Source organism: Entelurus aequoreus, linkage group LG02 (genome assembly GCF_033978785.1).
Source record: "Entelurus aequoreus isolate RoL-2023_Sb linkage group LG02, RoL_Eaeq_v1.1, whole genome shotgun sequence".
Classification (NCBI taxonomy): Eukaryota; Metazoa; Chordata; class Actinopteri; order Syngnathiformes; family Syngnathidae; genus Entelurus; species Entelurus aequoreus.
In genome coordinates, this window is record NC_084732.1 from 89870696 (window position 1) to 89887030 (window position 16335).

A 16335-nucleotide genomic window follows, 5' to 3' on the forward strand; every position below is an offset into this window, starting at 1 on the left:
TTTTTTTATCTCTAAAAATATTTTCCCTTTTTCCTCATTTTTTCCCGACCTACAATGTGTCTTGATCCGTCTCTTTGCCATACCTGCCAACAACTATGCCATGAGTACGGTTGTTGATCATCCAGTGGTCAAAAGTAGGGTTTTCCTTTAAAAATAGAAACTACGTAGTGAAGCAACTCCACGGGCAGGGTACCAACATCATTGATTGGTTGGTTACTATGATGAGGCACCATTGGTTGAGATTAGGCCAATGAGAAACAAGGTAAATCATGGAACCAGGAAGGGAAATCACAACAGACGAGAAGAGGGAATGTTCAAGTATATTAAAAAAGTCGTGGAATATGTCAGAGAGATTCTCTTAGCCATGTAGACCACCATACTTGCCAACCCTCCCGATTTTCCCGGGAGACTCCCGAATTTCAGTGCCCCTCCCGAAAATCTCCCGATTTCCACCCAGTTAACAATTTTGGGGGCGTGCCTTAATAAGCACTGCCTTTAGCGTCCTCTACAACCTGTCAGGTCCGCTTTTCCTCCATACAAACAGCGTGCCGGCCCAGTCACATAATATATGTGGCTTTAACACACACACAAGTGAATGCAATCCATACTTGATCAACAGCCATACAGGTCACACAGAGTAGCCGTATAAACAACTTTAACACTGTTACAAAAATGCGCCACACTGTGAACCCACACCAAACAAGAATGATAAACACATTTCGGGAGAACATCCACACCGTAACACAACAGAACAAATACCCAGAACTCCTTGCAGCACTGACTCTTCCAGGACGCTACAATATACACCCCCGCGACCACCAAACCCCGACCCCGCCCACCGCTGCAGGACTGTGGCGCCGGGGAACCACACGGTGATGGGGGAGGTGAGGATGGACTCGATGATGGCTGAGTAGAACTGCACCAGCATCTCGTCGGCACCTTGAGTTTCTTCAGCTGCCGCAGGAAGTACATCCTCTGCTGGGCCTTCTTGATGAGGGAGTTGATGGTCAGCCCCCACTTGAGGTCTTGGGTGATGGTGGTGCCCAAGAAACGGAAGGAGTCCACGATGAAGATGGGGGTGGGAGAGTCCATTAGTGTGAGGGGGGGGTTGGTGGGGCTGTGACTTTCCCCCTGGTGGAGGGGGTGGGGGGACACAGGTCCGGTGGCCATGGATGAAGTGCTGGTTGTCCAGAGTCGGGACCCAGGGTGGACCACTCGCCTGTGCATCGGTTGGGGACATGCGCTGCTGACCCGTCTCCGCTCGAGATGGTCTCCTGCTGGCCCCACTATGGACTGGACTCTCACTATTATGTTAGATCTACTATGGACTGGACTTTCACAACACTATGTCAGACCCACTCGACGTACATTGCATCCGGTCTCCCCTAGAGGGGGGGGGGGGGGTTACCCACATATGCGGTCCTCTCCAAAGTTTCTCATAGTCATTCACATCGACGTCCCATTGGGGTTGAGTTTTTCCCTTGCCCTTATGTGGGCTCTGTACCGCGGATGTCGTTGTGGCTTGTGCAGCCCTTTGAGACACTTGTGATTTAGGGCTATATAAATTGATTGATTGATTGATTGACTTTCCTGAAGTCCATGATCATCTCCACTGTTTTCTGGGCGTTCAGCTCCAGGTTGTTGAGGCTGCACCAGGACGCCAGCCGGTCCACCTCTCTCCTGTAGGCGGACTCATCGCCATCCGAGATGAGCCAGATGAGGGTAGTGTCGTCCGCAAACTTGAGCAGCTTTACGGACTGGTGATTGGAGGTGCAGCAGTTTGTATACAGGGAGAAGAGCCAGAAGGAAAGTACACAGCCCAGAGGAGTACCAGTGTCAAGAGCTGTGATGAGCTGAAGGCCGTTCGTGACGACAGTAATGTGTGTTGAGGCCCTGAGCGAGAGTCTGGTCATTCAGGGCCTTGGGGGCTTTGGGTTTATAGTTCGTAAGGGCCCTTAGCCACCTCCACACGGCTGCAGAGTCATTGGAGCTGAACCGTTCCTGTAGACGGTTAGAGTACACAGATTTAGCTTTCTCCACTTCCCTGTTGAAGTGGTACTTCGCTTCTCTGCAGGTACTCCGGTCCCCGCTCCTCCACGCAGACTCCTCCTTGCGCAGCTGTCTGAGCTTAGGTGTGAACCATGGCTTGTCGTTGTTATAACAAACCGTGGTGCGCGTTGGAATGATCCGCGCCTCATTGAACTGTATGTATGAGGTCACAGTGTCCGTATACTCGTCAAGATTGTCCGTGGCCGCTCCAATTGCCTCCCAGTCTGTCGTCTCCCAACATGCACGCAGCTCGTCCACAGCCTCAGCGGTGTACTTCTTAATGGTCTTCTTAACAGGTTTAGCCAGTTTCAGTCTCGGTCTGTATGAAGGGATTAAGTGCACCATCACGTGATCTGATAGTCCAAGAGCAGCGTGCGGGACTGCATGGTATGCCTTACTTATTGTGGTGTAACAGTGATCCAAAGTGTTCTCCTCTCTAGTCGAGCATTTAATAAACTGCCTATACTTGGGTAATTCCTGTCTCAAATTTCCCTTGTTAAAGTCACCAAGCACGATAACAAGAGAGTCCGGAATAGACCATTCCACATGTAAGATCTGGTCTGCAAGTCATGCACGTCCGCGCTGGGCGGTATGTAGGCAGCCACCAGTATGAAACAATCTCACGCAGTGAGTAAAAGGGCTTACATTGAATGAAAAGATATTCCAGAGAAGGAGAGCAGTGTTGGGATATCACCGTCACGTCTGTACACCAGCTGTTGTTGATGAAGAAGCAGACTCCACCGCCTCTTGTTTTGCCAGAGAGCCCCGCGTCTCGGTCCGTGCGGAGAAGATGAAAGTCCTCCAGTTGAACCGCGCTGTCCGGGACACTGGCGCTCAGCCACGTCTCCGTGAAGATGAGGAAAAGTCCTTGTTTCTTCTCATCAGCAACGCTAGCTCGTCCATCTTGTTGGGAAGTGAGCGGACGTTGGAGAGAAATATGCCAGGTAAGGGTGTGCGTAATCCTCGTCTGCGGAGACGGACGAGGGCTCCCGCTCGCTTTCCTCTTCGGCGCGGTTTTCCTCTTTTGATGAAAGAATGGACCGCTGACGCTAAAATGACCGGTAATAAGTCCGTAGGGGTGTGGTAATAGGTCGGTAGGGGTGTGGTAATAAGTCCGTAGGGGTGTGGTAATAGGTCGGTAGGGGTGTGGTAATAAGTCCGTAGGGGTGTGGTAATAGGTCGGTAGGGGTGTGGTAATAAGTCCGTAGGAGTGTGGTAATAGGTCGGTAGGGGTATGGCAATAAGTCCGTAGGAGTGTGGTAATAGGTCATCTACATCTACTATATGATCATCTACATCAACAATGTTTGGTGTATAAATGTGAATGAATGTTTGGTGTATGAATGAATGAATGTTTGGTGTATGAATGAATTAATATTTGGTGTATAAATATGAATGAATGTTTGGTGTATGAATATGAATGAATGTTTGGTGTTTAAATATGAATGAATGTTTGGTGTATGAATATGAATGAATGTTTGGTGTATAAATATGAATGAATGTTTGGTATATGAATATGAATGAATGTTTGGTGTATGAATATGAATGAATGTTTGGTGTTTAAATATGAATGAATGTTTGGTGTATGAATATGAATGAATGTTTGGTGTATAAATATGAATGAATGTTTGGTATATGAATATGAATGAATGTTTGGTGTATGAATATGAATGAATGTTTGGTGTTTAAATATGAATTAATGTTTGGTGTATGAATATGAATGAATGTTTGGTGTTTAAATATGAATGAATGTTTGGTGTATGAATATGAATGAATGTTTGGTGTTTAAATATGAATGAATGTTTGGTGTATGAATATGAATGAATGTTTGGTGTATGAATATGAATGAATGTTTGGTGTTTAAATATGAATGAATGTTTGGTGTATGAATATGAATGAATGTTTGGTGCATGAATATGAATGAATGTTTGGTGTATAAATATGAATGAATGTTTGGTGTATGAATATGAATGAATGTTTGGTGTTTAAATATGAATGAATGTTTGGTGTATGAATATGAATGAATGTTTGGTGTATGAATATGAATGAATGTTTGGTGTATGAATATGAATGAATGTTTGGTGTATGAATATGAATGAATGTTTGGTGTATAGATGAATGTTTGGACACTACTGTGCAGTGATGGATGCCAGTGGAAAGTAGCTGAAGTAACTTCAGACGTGTTCCCTGGCAAGACCAAGGTCACATTTAACTGTCCCTCAGACCGAGTCCATATTCAGACTTTATTTATAGACCTTTATTCATAGACATGCTTGTCACTCTGGAACATCCTTTTCTACTAACACTGGAAAGGGACCCTAATATGCAACTTAATAATATAATAATTATATTATACATACATACATACATATATATATAAATATATACACACACATATATATACAAATATATATATATATATATACATACATATATATATATATACATACATATGTGAATATGTATGTATACATATGTATGTATATATACGTATATACATACATACATACATAAACACACACATATATATATATGTGTGTATATGTATGTATATATACATACATGTATATATATACATACATATATATACATACATTCACAAATATATATATATACTGTATATATATATACATACATATATACATACTTATATATATATATATACACACATACATATATATATACATACATATATACATACATATATATACACATATATATACATACGTATATATACACACATACATATATACACACATATATATACATATACACATGCATATATATATACATACATACATACACACATATATATACATACATATATACATACATATATATACACACATATATATGTACATACGTATATATACACACATACATATATACACACATATATACATATACACATGCATATATATATACATACATACATACACACATATATATACATACATATATACACATATATACATACATACATATATATACACATATATACATACATATATATCTACATATATACACATATACATATATATACATACATATATATATCTACATATATACACATATATACATACATACATATATATATCTACATATATACACATATATACATACATACATACATATATATATATACATATATATATACACACATACCAATGACGTGCGGTGAGGTTCATGGCTGGTGAGGCACTGACTTCATCACAGTCAGATTTACAAACATATGAACCCTAAAGAGTATCTTATTCACCATTTGATTGGCAGCAGTTAACGGGTTATGTTTAAAAGCTCATACCAGCATTCTTCCCTGCTTGGCACTCAGCATCAAGGCTTGGAATTGGGGGTTAAATCACCAAAAATGATTCCCGGGCGCGGCGCCGCTGCTGCCCACTGCTCCCCTCACCTCCCAGGGCGTGAACAAGGGGATGGGTCAAATGCAGAGGACAAAGTTCATTACACCTAGTGTGTGTGTGACAATCATTGCTACTTTAACTTAACTTTACACATACAAACTGTAGCACACAAAAAAGCACATTTAATAAAAAAAACGTTATCATGGTCTTACTTTTACTTATAAATGAAGTCCATGCGCCGCTGTTGTGCTGGATTAATGCACCCCCGCCGTAGAATGCACCCCCTGACGGGAGTGTTATATCAACTAAAGCCCACACTTAAACTTTCCACGTGCAAGATTGAATCTATTTAAAAAAGTGATTTAATAAGAAGTCAAAAAGTGCAAAAACAATAATGTTGGTGTTGGAGGAGTTGTGAATGAATGAAATATGAAATCCGTGCTGCAGTCTGCAGGTGTACCTAATGTTATGTCCCTGACAACTCCTCCAACACCAACATTATTGTTTTTGCACTTTTTGGCTTCTTATTAAATCACTTTTTTAAATAGATTCAATCTTGCACGTGGAAAGTTTAAGTGTGGGCTTTAGTTGATATAACACTCCCGTCAGGGGGTGCATTATCCAGCACCAGGAGGCGGGATTACTGCGAGCCTCAGCCAGTGCGTCTTCGCAGCAGATTTATGATTGCTCAGCACAAGAAATACGTGACACACATACAGTTGTTGACAAAATACACTGTACATTATATACCTCCGCTAACTACACTATGGAAATGTATAATATAATTCATGTAGCAATATGCTCTCACTGCACAGCAGTTAGCCCAGTCATTGCGCAATCCATGTTGAGGCACAACTCAGTGACGTGCCTCAACTGGCTGCTGATCACCGCACCGTCTCTTCTCACTATTTGAAGGGCAAATGTGAAAATTCAGCGATTTTGAATAACAATACGCGTGTCCGAGTCGACCGTTAAAAGTCTCCAGGAGGTACAGTGGGTGCACGCGTGTCCGAGTCGACCGTTAAAAGTCTCCAGGAGGTACAGTGGGTGCACGCGTGTCCGAGTCGACCGTTAAAAGTCTCCAGGAGGTACAGTGGGTGCACGCGTGTCCGAGTCGACCGTTAAAAGTCTCCAGGAGGTACAGTGGGTGCACGCGTGTCCGAGTCGACCGTTAAAAGTCTCCAGGAGGTACAGTGGGTGCACGCGTGTCCGAGTCGACCGTTAAAAGTCTCCAGGAGGTACAGTGGGTGCACGCGTGTCCGAGTCGACCGTTAAAAGTCTCCAGGAGGTACAGTGGGTGCACGCGTGTCCGAGTCGACCGTTAAAAGTCTCCAGGAGGTACAGTGGGTGCACGCGTGTCCGAGTCGACCGTTAAAAGTCTCCAGGAGGTACAGTGGGTGCACGCGTGTCCGAGTCGACCGTTAAAAGTCTCCAGGAGGTACAGTGGGTGCACGCGTGTCCGAGTCGACCGTTAAAAGTCTCCAGGAGGTACAGTGGGTGCACGCGTGTCCGAGTCGACCGTTAAAAGTCTCCAGGAGGTACAGTGGGTGCACGCGTGTCCGAGTCGACCGTTAAAAGTCTCCAGGAGGTACAGTGGGTGCACGCGTGTCCGAGTCGACCGTTAAAAGTCTCCAGGAGGTACAGTGGGTGCACGCGTGTCCGAGTCGACCGTTAAAAGTCTCCAGGAGGTACAGTGGGTGCACGCGTGTCCGAGTCGACCGTTAAAAGTCTCCAGGAGGTACAGTGGGTGCACGCGTGTCCGAGTCGACCGTTAAAAGTCTCCAGGAGGTACAGTGGGTGCACGCGTGTCCGAGTCGACCGTTAAAAGTCTCCAGGAGGTACAGTGGGTGCACGCGTGTCCGAGTCGACCGTTAAAAGTCTCCAGGAGGTACAGTGGGTGCACGCGTGTCCGAGTCGACCGTTAAAAGTCTCCAGGAGGTACAGTGGGTGCACGCGTGTCCGAGTCGACCGTTAAAAGTCTCCAGGAGGTACAGTGGGTGCACGCGTGTCCGAGTCGACCGTTAAAAGTCTCCAGGAGGTACAGTGGGTGCACGCGTGTCCGAGTCGACCGTTAAAAGTCTCCAGGAGGTACAGTGGGTGCACGCGTGTCCGAGTCGACCGTTAAAAGTCTCCAGGAGGTACAGTGGGTGCACGCGTGTCCGAGTCGACCGTTAAAAGTCTCCAGGAGGTACAGTGGGTGCACGCGTGTCCGAGTCGACCGTTAAAAGTCTCCAGGAGGTACAGTGGGTGCACGCGTGTCCGAGTCGACCGTTAAAAGTCTCCAGGAGGTACAGTGGGTGCACGCGTGTCCGAGTCGACCGTTAAAAGTCTCCAGGAGGTACAGTGGGTGCACGCGTGTCCGAGTCGACCGTTAAAAGTCTCCAGGAGGTACAGTGGGTGCACGCGTGTCCGAGTCGACCGTTAAAAGTCTCCAGGAGGTACAGTGGGTGCACGCGTGTCCGAGTCGACCGTTAAAAGTCTCCAGGAGGTACAGTGGGTGCACGCGTGTCCGAGTCGACCGTTAAAAGTCTCCAGGAGGTACAGTGGGTGCACGCGTGTCCGAGTCGACCGTTAAAAGTCTCCAGGAGGTACAGTGGGTGCACGCGTGTCCGAGTCGACCGTTAAAAGTCTCCAGGAGGTACAGTGGGTGCACGCGTGTCCGAGTCGACCGTTAAAAGTCTCCAGGAGGTACAGTGGGTGCACGCGTGTCCGAGTCGACCGTTAAAAGTCTCCAGGAGGTACAGTGGGTGCACGCGTGTCCGAGTCGACCGTTAAAAGTCTCCAGGAGGTACAGTGGGTGCACGCGTGTCCGAGTCGACCGTTAAAAGTCTCCAGGAGGTACAGTGGGTGCACGCGTGTCCGAGTCGACCGTTAAAAGTCTCCAGGAGGTACAGTGGGTGCACGCGTGTCCGAGTCGACCGTTAAAAGTCTCCAGGAGGTACAGTGGGTGCACGCGTGTCCGAGTCGACCGTTAAAAGTCTCCAGGAGGTACAGTGGGTGCACGCGTGTCCGAGTCGACCGTTAAAAGTCTCCAGGAGGTACAGTGGGTGCACGCGTGTCCGAGTCGACCGTTAAAAGTCTCCAGGAGGTACAGTGGGTGCACGCGTGTCCGAGTCGACCGTTAAAAGTCTCCAGGAGGTACAGTGGGTGCACGCGTGTCCGAGTCGACCGTTAAAAGTCTCCAGGAGGTACAGTGGGTGCACGCGTGTCCGAGTCGACCGTTAAAAGTCTCCAGGAGGTACAGTGGGTGCACGCGTGTCCGAGTCGACCGTTAAAAGTCTCCAGGAGGTACAGTGGGTGCACGCGTGTCCGAGTCGACCGTTAAAAGTCTCCAGGAGGTACAGTGGGTGCACGCGTGTCCGAGTCGACCGTTAAAAGTCTCCAGGAGGTACAGTGGGTGCACGCGTGTCCGAGTCGACCGTTAAAAGTCTCCAGGAGGTACAGTGGGTGCACGCGTGTCCGAGTCGACCGTTAAAAGTCTCCAGGAGGTACAGTGGGTGCACGCGTGTCCGAGTCGACCGTTAAAAGTCTCCAGGAGGTACAGTGGGTGCACGCGTGTCCGAGTCGACCGTTAAAAGTCTCCAGGAGGTACAGTGGGTGCACGCGTGTCCGAGTCGACCGTTAAAAGTCTCCAGGAGGTACAGTGGGTGCACGCGTGTCCGAGTCGACCGTTAAAAGTCTCCAGGAGGTACAGTGGGTGCACGCGTGTCCGAGTCGACCGTTAAAAGTCTCCAGGAGGTACAGTGGGTGCACGCGTGTCCGAGTCGACCGTTAAAAGTCTCCAGGAGGTACAGTGGGTGCACGCGTGTCCGAGTCGACCGTTAAAAGTCTCCAGGAGGTACAGTGGGTGCACGCGTGTCCGAGTCGACCGTTAAAAGTCTCCAGGAGGTACAGTGGGTGCACGCGTGTCCGAGTCGACCGTTAAAAGTCTCCAGGAGGTACAGTGGGTGCACGCGTGTCCGAGTCGACCGTTAAAAGTCTCCAGGAGGTACAGTGGGTGCACGCGTGTCCGAGTCGACCGTTAAAAGTCTCCAGGAGGTACAGTGGGTGCACGCGTGTCCGAGTCGACCGTTAAAAGTCTCCAGGAGGTACAGTGGGTGCACGCGTGTCCGAGTCGACCGTTAAAAGTCTCCAGGAGGTACAGTGGGTGCACGCGTGTCCGAGTCGACCGTTAAAAGTCTCCAGGAGGTACAGTGGGTGCACGCGTGTCCGAGTCGACCGTTAAAAGTCTCCAGGAGGTACAGTGGGTGCACGCGTGTCCGAGTCGACCGTTAAAAGTCTCCAGGAGGTACAGTGGGTGCACGCGTGTCCGAGTCGACCGTTAAAAGTCTCCAGGAGGTACAGTGGGTGCACGCGTGTCCGAGTCGACCGTTAAAAGTCTCCAGGAGGTACAGTGGGTGCACGCGTGTCCGAGTCGACCGTTAAAAGTCTCCAGGAGGTACAGTGGGTGCACGCGTGTCCGAGTCGACCGTTAAAAGTCTCCAGGAGGTACAGTGGGTGCACGCGTGTCCGAGTCGACCGTTAAAAGTCTCCAGGAGGTACAGTGGGTGCACGCGTGTCCGAGTCGACCGTTAAAAGTCTCCAGGAGGTACAGTGGGTGCACGCGTGTCCGAGTCGACCGTTAAAAGTCTCCAGGAGGTACAGTGGGTGCACGCGTGTCCGAGTCGACCGTTAAAAGTCTCCAGGAGGTACAGTGGGTGCACGCGTGTCCGAGTCGACCGTTAAAAGTCTCCAGGAGGTACAGTGGGTGCACGCGTGTCCGAGTCGACCGTTAAAAGTCTCCAGGAGGTACAGTGGGTGCACGCGTGTCCGAGTCGACCGTTAAAAGTCTCCAGGAGGTACAGTGGGTGCACGCGTGTCCGAGTCGACCGTTAAAAGTCTCCAGGAGGTACAGTGGGTGCACGCGTGTCCGAGTCGACCGTTAAAAGTCTCCAGGAGGTACAGTGGGTGCACGCGTGTCCGAGTCGACCGTTAAAAGTCTCCAGGAGGTACAGTGGGTGCACGCGTGTCCGAGTCGACCGTTAAAAGTCTCCAGGAGGTACAGTGGGTGCACGCGTGTCCGAGTCGACCGTTAAAAGTCTCCAGGAGGTACAGTGGGTGCACGCGTGTCCGAGTCGACCGTTAAAAGTCTCCAGGAGGTACAGTGGGTGCACGCGTGTCCGAGTCGACCGTTAAAAGTCTCCAGGAGGTACAGTGGGTGCACGCGTGTCCGAGTCGACCGTTAAAAGTCTCCAGGAGGTACAGTGGGTGCACGCGTGTCCGAGTCGACCGTTAAAAGTCTCCAGGAGGTACAGTGGGTGCACGCGTGTCCGAGTCGACCGTTAAAAGTCTCCAGGAGGTACAGTGGGTGCACGCGTGTCCGAGTCGACCGTTAAAAGTCTCCAGGAGGTACAGTGGGTGCACGCGTGTCCGAGTCGACCGTTAAAAGTCTCCAGGAGGTACAGTGGGTGCACGCGTGTCCGAGTCGACCGTTAAAAGTCTCCAGGAGGTACAGTGGGTGCACGCGTGTCCGAGTCGACCGTTAAAAGTCTCCAGGAGGTACAGTGGGTGCACGCGTGTCCGAGTCGACCGTTAAAAGTCTCCAGGAGGTACAGTGGGTGCACGCGTGTCCGAGTCGACCGTTAAAAGTCTCCAGGAGGTACAGTGGGTGCACGCGTGTCCGAGTCGACCGTTAAAAGTCTCCAGGAGGTACAGTGGGTGCACGCGTGTCCGAGTCGACCGTTAAAAGTCTCCAGGAGGTACAGTGGGTGCACGCGTGTCCGAGTCGACCGTTAAAAGTCTCCAGGAGGTACAGTGGGTGCACGCGTGTCCGAGTCGACCGTTAAAAGTCTCCAGGAGGTACAGTGGGTGCACGCGTGTCCGAGTCGACCGTTAAAAGTCTCCAGGAGGTACAGTGGGTGCACGCGTGTCCGAGTCGACCGTTAAAAGTCTCCAGGAGGTACAGTGGGTGCACGCGTGTCCGAGTCGACCGTTAAAAGTCTCCAGGAGGTACAGTGGGTGCACGCGTGTCCGAGTCGACCGTTAAAAGTCTCCAGGAGGTACAGTGGGTGCACGCGTGTCCGAGTCGACCGTTAAAAGTCTCCAGGAGGTACAGTGGGTGCACGCGTGTCCGAGTCGACCGTTAAAAGTCTCCAGGAGGTACAGTGGGTGCACGCGTGTCCGAGTCGACCGTTAAAAGTCTCCAGGAGGTACAGTGGGTGCACGCGTGTCCGAGTCGACCGTTAAAAGTCTCCAGGAGGTACAGTGGGTGCACGCGTGTCCGAGTCGACCGTTAAAAGTCTCCAGGAGGTACAGTGGGTGCACGCGTGTCCGAGTCGACCGTTAAAAGTCTCCAGGAGGTACAGTGGGTGCACGCGTGTCCGAGTCGACCGTTAAAAGTCTCCAGGAGGTACAGTGGGTGCACGCGTGTCCGAGTCGACCGTTAAAAGTCTCCAGGAGGTACAGTGGGTGCACGCGTGTCCGAGTCGACCGTTAAAAGTCTCCAGGAGGTACAGTGGGTGTACGCGTGTCCGAGTCAACAACTAAGAGAAGACTTCACCAGAGGAAATAGAGAGGTTTCATCGCAAGGTGTAAACCATTGGTGAGCCTCAAAAACAGGAAGGCCAGATTAGAGTTTGCCAAGAAACATGTAAAAGAGCCTGTGCAGTTCTGGAACAACATCTTATGGACAGGTGAGACGAAGATCAACTTGTAGCAGAATGATGGAAAGAGAAGAGTATGGAAAAGGGAAGGAACTGCTGAAGATCCAAAGCATAGCAGCTCATCAGTGAAGCATGGTGGTGTGGTAGTGGCATGCATGGCTGCCAGTGGAACTGGATCTCTTATATTTATTGATGATGTGACAGCTGACAAAAGCAGCAGAATGAATGGTGAAGTGTTTGGGGCAATATTATGTGCTCGTATTCAGCCAAATGCTTCAAAAGTCATTGGACGGTGCTTCACAGTGCAGATGGACACTGACCCCAAGCACACTGCCAAAGCAACCAAAGAGTTTTTGAAGGCAAAGAAGTGGAATGTTGTGCGATGGCCAAGTCAATCACCTGACCTGAATCCCATTGAGCATGCATTTCACTTGCTGAAGACAAAACTGAAGGGAAAATGCCCAAAGAACAAGCAGGAAGTGAAGACAGCTGCAGCAGAGGCCCGGCAGAGCATCACCAGGAACAAACCCAGCGTCTGGTGAGGTCTATGTGTTCCACACTTCAGGCTGTCATTGACTGCAAAGGATTTGCAACAAAGTATTAAAAAGTGACAATTTGATTTATGATTATGTTAGTTTGTCCAATTACTTTTGGTCCCTTAAAAAGTGGAAGGCACATATAAAATGTGTTGTCATTCCTACACGGTCACCTGATTTGGATGTAAATACCCTCAGATTAAAGCTCAAAGTCTGCACTTAAAGCACAAGTTGATTGTTTCATTTCAAATCCACTGTGGTGTTGTACAGAGCTGGAATACTGAAAATGGTGTCAATGTCCAAATATTTATGGACCCAACTGTATACACATATATTTATATATATATATACACATACATATATATGGGTATGTACTGTATATGTTTTGTTCTTCCAAGATGGCGCCGCTTTAGTGGCTGCTGTTGGCAGGAGCTCTGTGCTCTTGTGTCACCCTTTTGGCCATGGAGACCAGCTGCTGGGTCTCTGCCACACCAGAGTCAGTTTGGAGAGACTGCAGGAGATGTGGATGAAGAGACAGGATTGTGGAGCTAGCACTGAGCGGCAGGACGGTCAGGCTTCACAGAGTCTTGGCTGAATGAGCAGGTATCGGACACCTAAGTCTCCTTAGACGTATCCTCGCTCATCCATGCGGACTGGACACTGGCCGAGAGCTGGTGGGCGGCCGTTGGTGGAATGGACTCTCTTGGTTGCTGTGTTGGGTCTGCTCCGGTCTCTGGCCATGCTCCCTCCACCCCAGCAGACGATGGCATGGAACACCGCAGAGGCCACCAGTGTATATCAGGGGTGGGCAATTAATCTTTACCGGGGGCCGCATAAGCAACCCGAGCACTGCTGGAGGGCCACACCGACAATATTTCAATTAAATTTTGCTCAATATTATTTTTGATATACCGTAAGATAATTAATAATAATAATTTCATTTAACCTAACTTAACTTTATACAAAAGCAGTGTGCTTTTGATGGTTTTATTTTTAACACCGTCTTACACAACACTTCCTGATGTATAATACAATGCAAAAATGTTCATTTTGCACAGGGTTAAAGGCCTACTGAAACCTACTACTAGCGACCACGCAGTCTGATAGTTTATATATCAATGATGAAATCTTAACATTGCAACACATGCCAATACGGCCGGGTTAACTTATAAAGTGACTTTTAAAACTTCCCGGGAAATATCCGGCTGAAACGTCGCGGTATGATGACGTATGCGCGTGACGAAGTCAGAGTAATGGAAGTTATGGTACCTGTAGAATCCTATACAAAAAGCTCTGTTTTCATTTCATAATTCCACAGTATTTTGGACATCTTTTGCAATTTGTTTAATGAACAATGAAGGCTGCAAAGAAGACAGTTGTAGGTGGGATCGGTGTATTAGCAGCGGACTACAGCAACACAACCAGGAGGACTTTGTTGGAGCGCTAGCCGCGCTAGCCGCCGACCTCACCTTGACTTCCTACGTCTCCGGGCCGCCAAACGCATCGGGTGAAGTCCTTCGTCCTTCTGCCGATCGCTGGAACGCAGGTGAGCACGGGTGTTGAAGAGTAGATGAGGGCTGGCTGGCGTAGGTGGAGAGCTAATGTTTTTAGCATAGCTCTGTGAGGTCCCGTTGCTAAGTTGCTAAGTTAGCTTCAATGGCGTCGTTAGCACAGCATTGTTAACCTTCGCCAGCCTGGAAAGCATTAACCGTGTATTTACATGTCCACCGTTTAATAGTATTGTTGATTTTATATCTATCCTTCCTTCTATCCTTTATTTTTTTGTTTTTTATATGCAGTTAAAGCACGATGCTATCACGTTAGCTCGTAGCTAAAGCATTTCGCCGATGTATTGTCGTGGAGATAAAAGGCACTGAATGTCCATTTGGCGTTCTGGACTCTCATTTTCAAGAGGATATAGCAGACCTGGGCATTGTACGGCCCGCGGGCCGCATCCGGCCCTTTGCGCATCCCTGTCCGGCCCGCGTGAGGCCAATCATAAATTACAAAATAAATTTAAAAAAGTATCTATGTCGAGTGTGCAATACAACAGTGCTGCTTTTGTTTTGAAAAGCGTTATTTGTATTACTTCCGTGTGGACGTATGCGCGTGTGCGATTGTGAGTGAATTGAACGGCGCAATTACAAACTACAAAATAAAGTTTAAAAAACATCTATGTCGTGCGCGCAATACAACTGTGCTGCTTTTATTTTGAAATGTGTTATTTATGCCGTATGTCCGGAGGGAACCTGTGAGTGAAGGTGCATAGAGACAAGTGATGAGACGCTAAAAAAAGAAAAGTTGATGAGGAATGGCGTGTTTCCAACAAGAGATGGACTGCCAAGTATTTCTTTACATAAATTAATGGTAAAGCCGTGTGCTTAATGTGTGGTACACAGCTTGCTGTGTTTAAATATCATTTTAATCGCCACTACACGAAGAAACACGAGGGAAAATACCGGAATGTGTCTGATGAAGCGCGCGCAAGGGAGGCTGATGCGTTGATGGTAAAACTGCAAACCCAACAAGGACTTTGTGCCATATTTCACACCCCCAGAGATGCAGCCGTCAGGACAAGTTTCGTCATTTCTCACAAAAGCGCCAGAAAAAGTAAGGCGTTTTCTGACGGAGAGTTTATTAAGGAGTGCTTATTGGACTTTGTTGCGCTGATAATGCCCGGAGACATGGACTGTTTTTCGCTAACTTTGGATGAGAGCTCTGATGCAGTTAATTAAAGAGACAACCACAAGTAATGACTTGTTCACAGAGGTAAATGCGTGTTGGGACAAGCTGGCAGGTGTGACAATCCAATCCACTTTATTTATATAGCACATTTAAACAACAAAATGTTTCCAAAGTGCTGCACAACAATATTACAAACAATATTCACATATTATCCTTAGCTCCACCAATGACTGAATAAAAAGAAAAAAACAATTACATATAAAACCAATATAAAAAACAATATAGAATAGATATGATTAAAAACTATTTTTAACAACAGATGGTTGTCCAAATCTGATGGGGAAAAATGTTGGATAATGCAGGATAAAGTGACCTTAAAAAGCAATCTGCTTTTGTATAAAGTTAAGTTAGGTTAAATGAAATTATTATTATTATTATTATTATTATTATTAATTATTATCATCATTATTATTTATTTTATGGTATATCAAAAATAATATTGAGCAAAATTTAATTGAAATATTGTCGTGTGGCCCTCCAGCAGTGCTCGGGTTGCTTATGCGGCCCCCGGTGAAAATTAATTGCCCACCCCTGGGATATAGTATCCCAGGTAGTTTAAAATACAAATCCGTGATCCACAATATAAAAAGGAGAGTGTGGAATCCAATGAGCCAGCTTGTACCTAAGTTACGGTCAGAGCGAAAAAAGATACGTCCTGCACTGCCTCTCAAGTCCTTCACTGTAACGTTCCTCATCTACGAATCTTTCATCCTGGCTCAAATTAATGGGGTAATCATCACTTTCTCGGTCCGAATCTCTCTCGCTCTATTGTAAACAACGGGGAATTGTGAGGAATACTAGCTCCTGTGACGTCACGCTACTTCAAATTGTGAGGAATACTAGCTCCTGTGACGTCACGCTACTTCCGCTACAGGCAAGGCTTTTTTTTATCAGCGAGCAAAAGTTGCCAACTTTATCGTCGATTTTCTCTACTAAATCCTTTCAGCAAAAATATGGCAATATCGCGAAATGATCAAGTATGACACATAGAATGGATCTGCT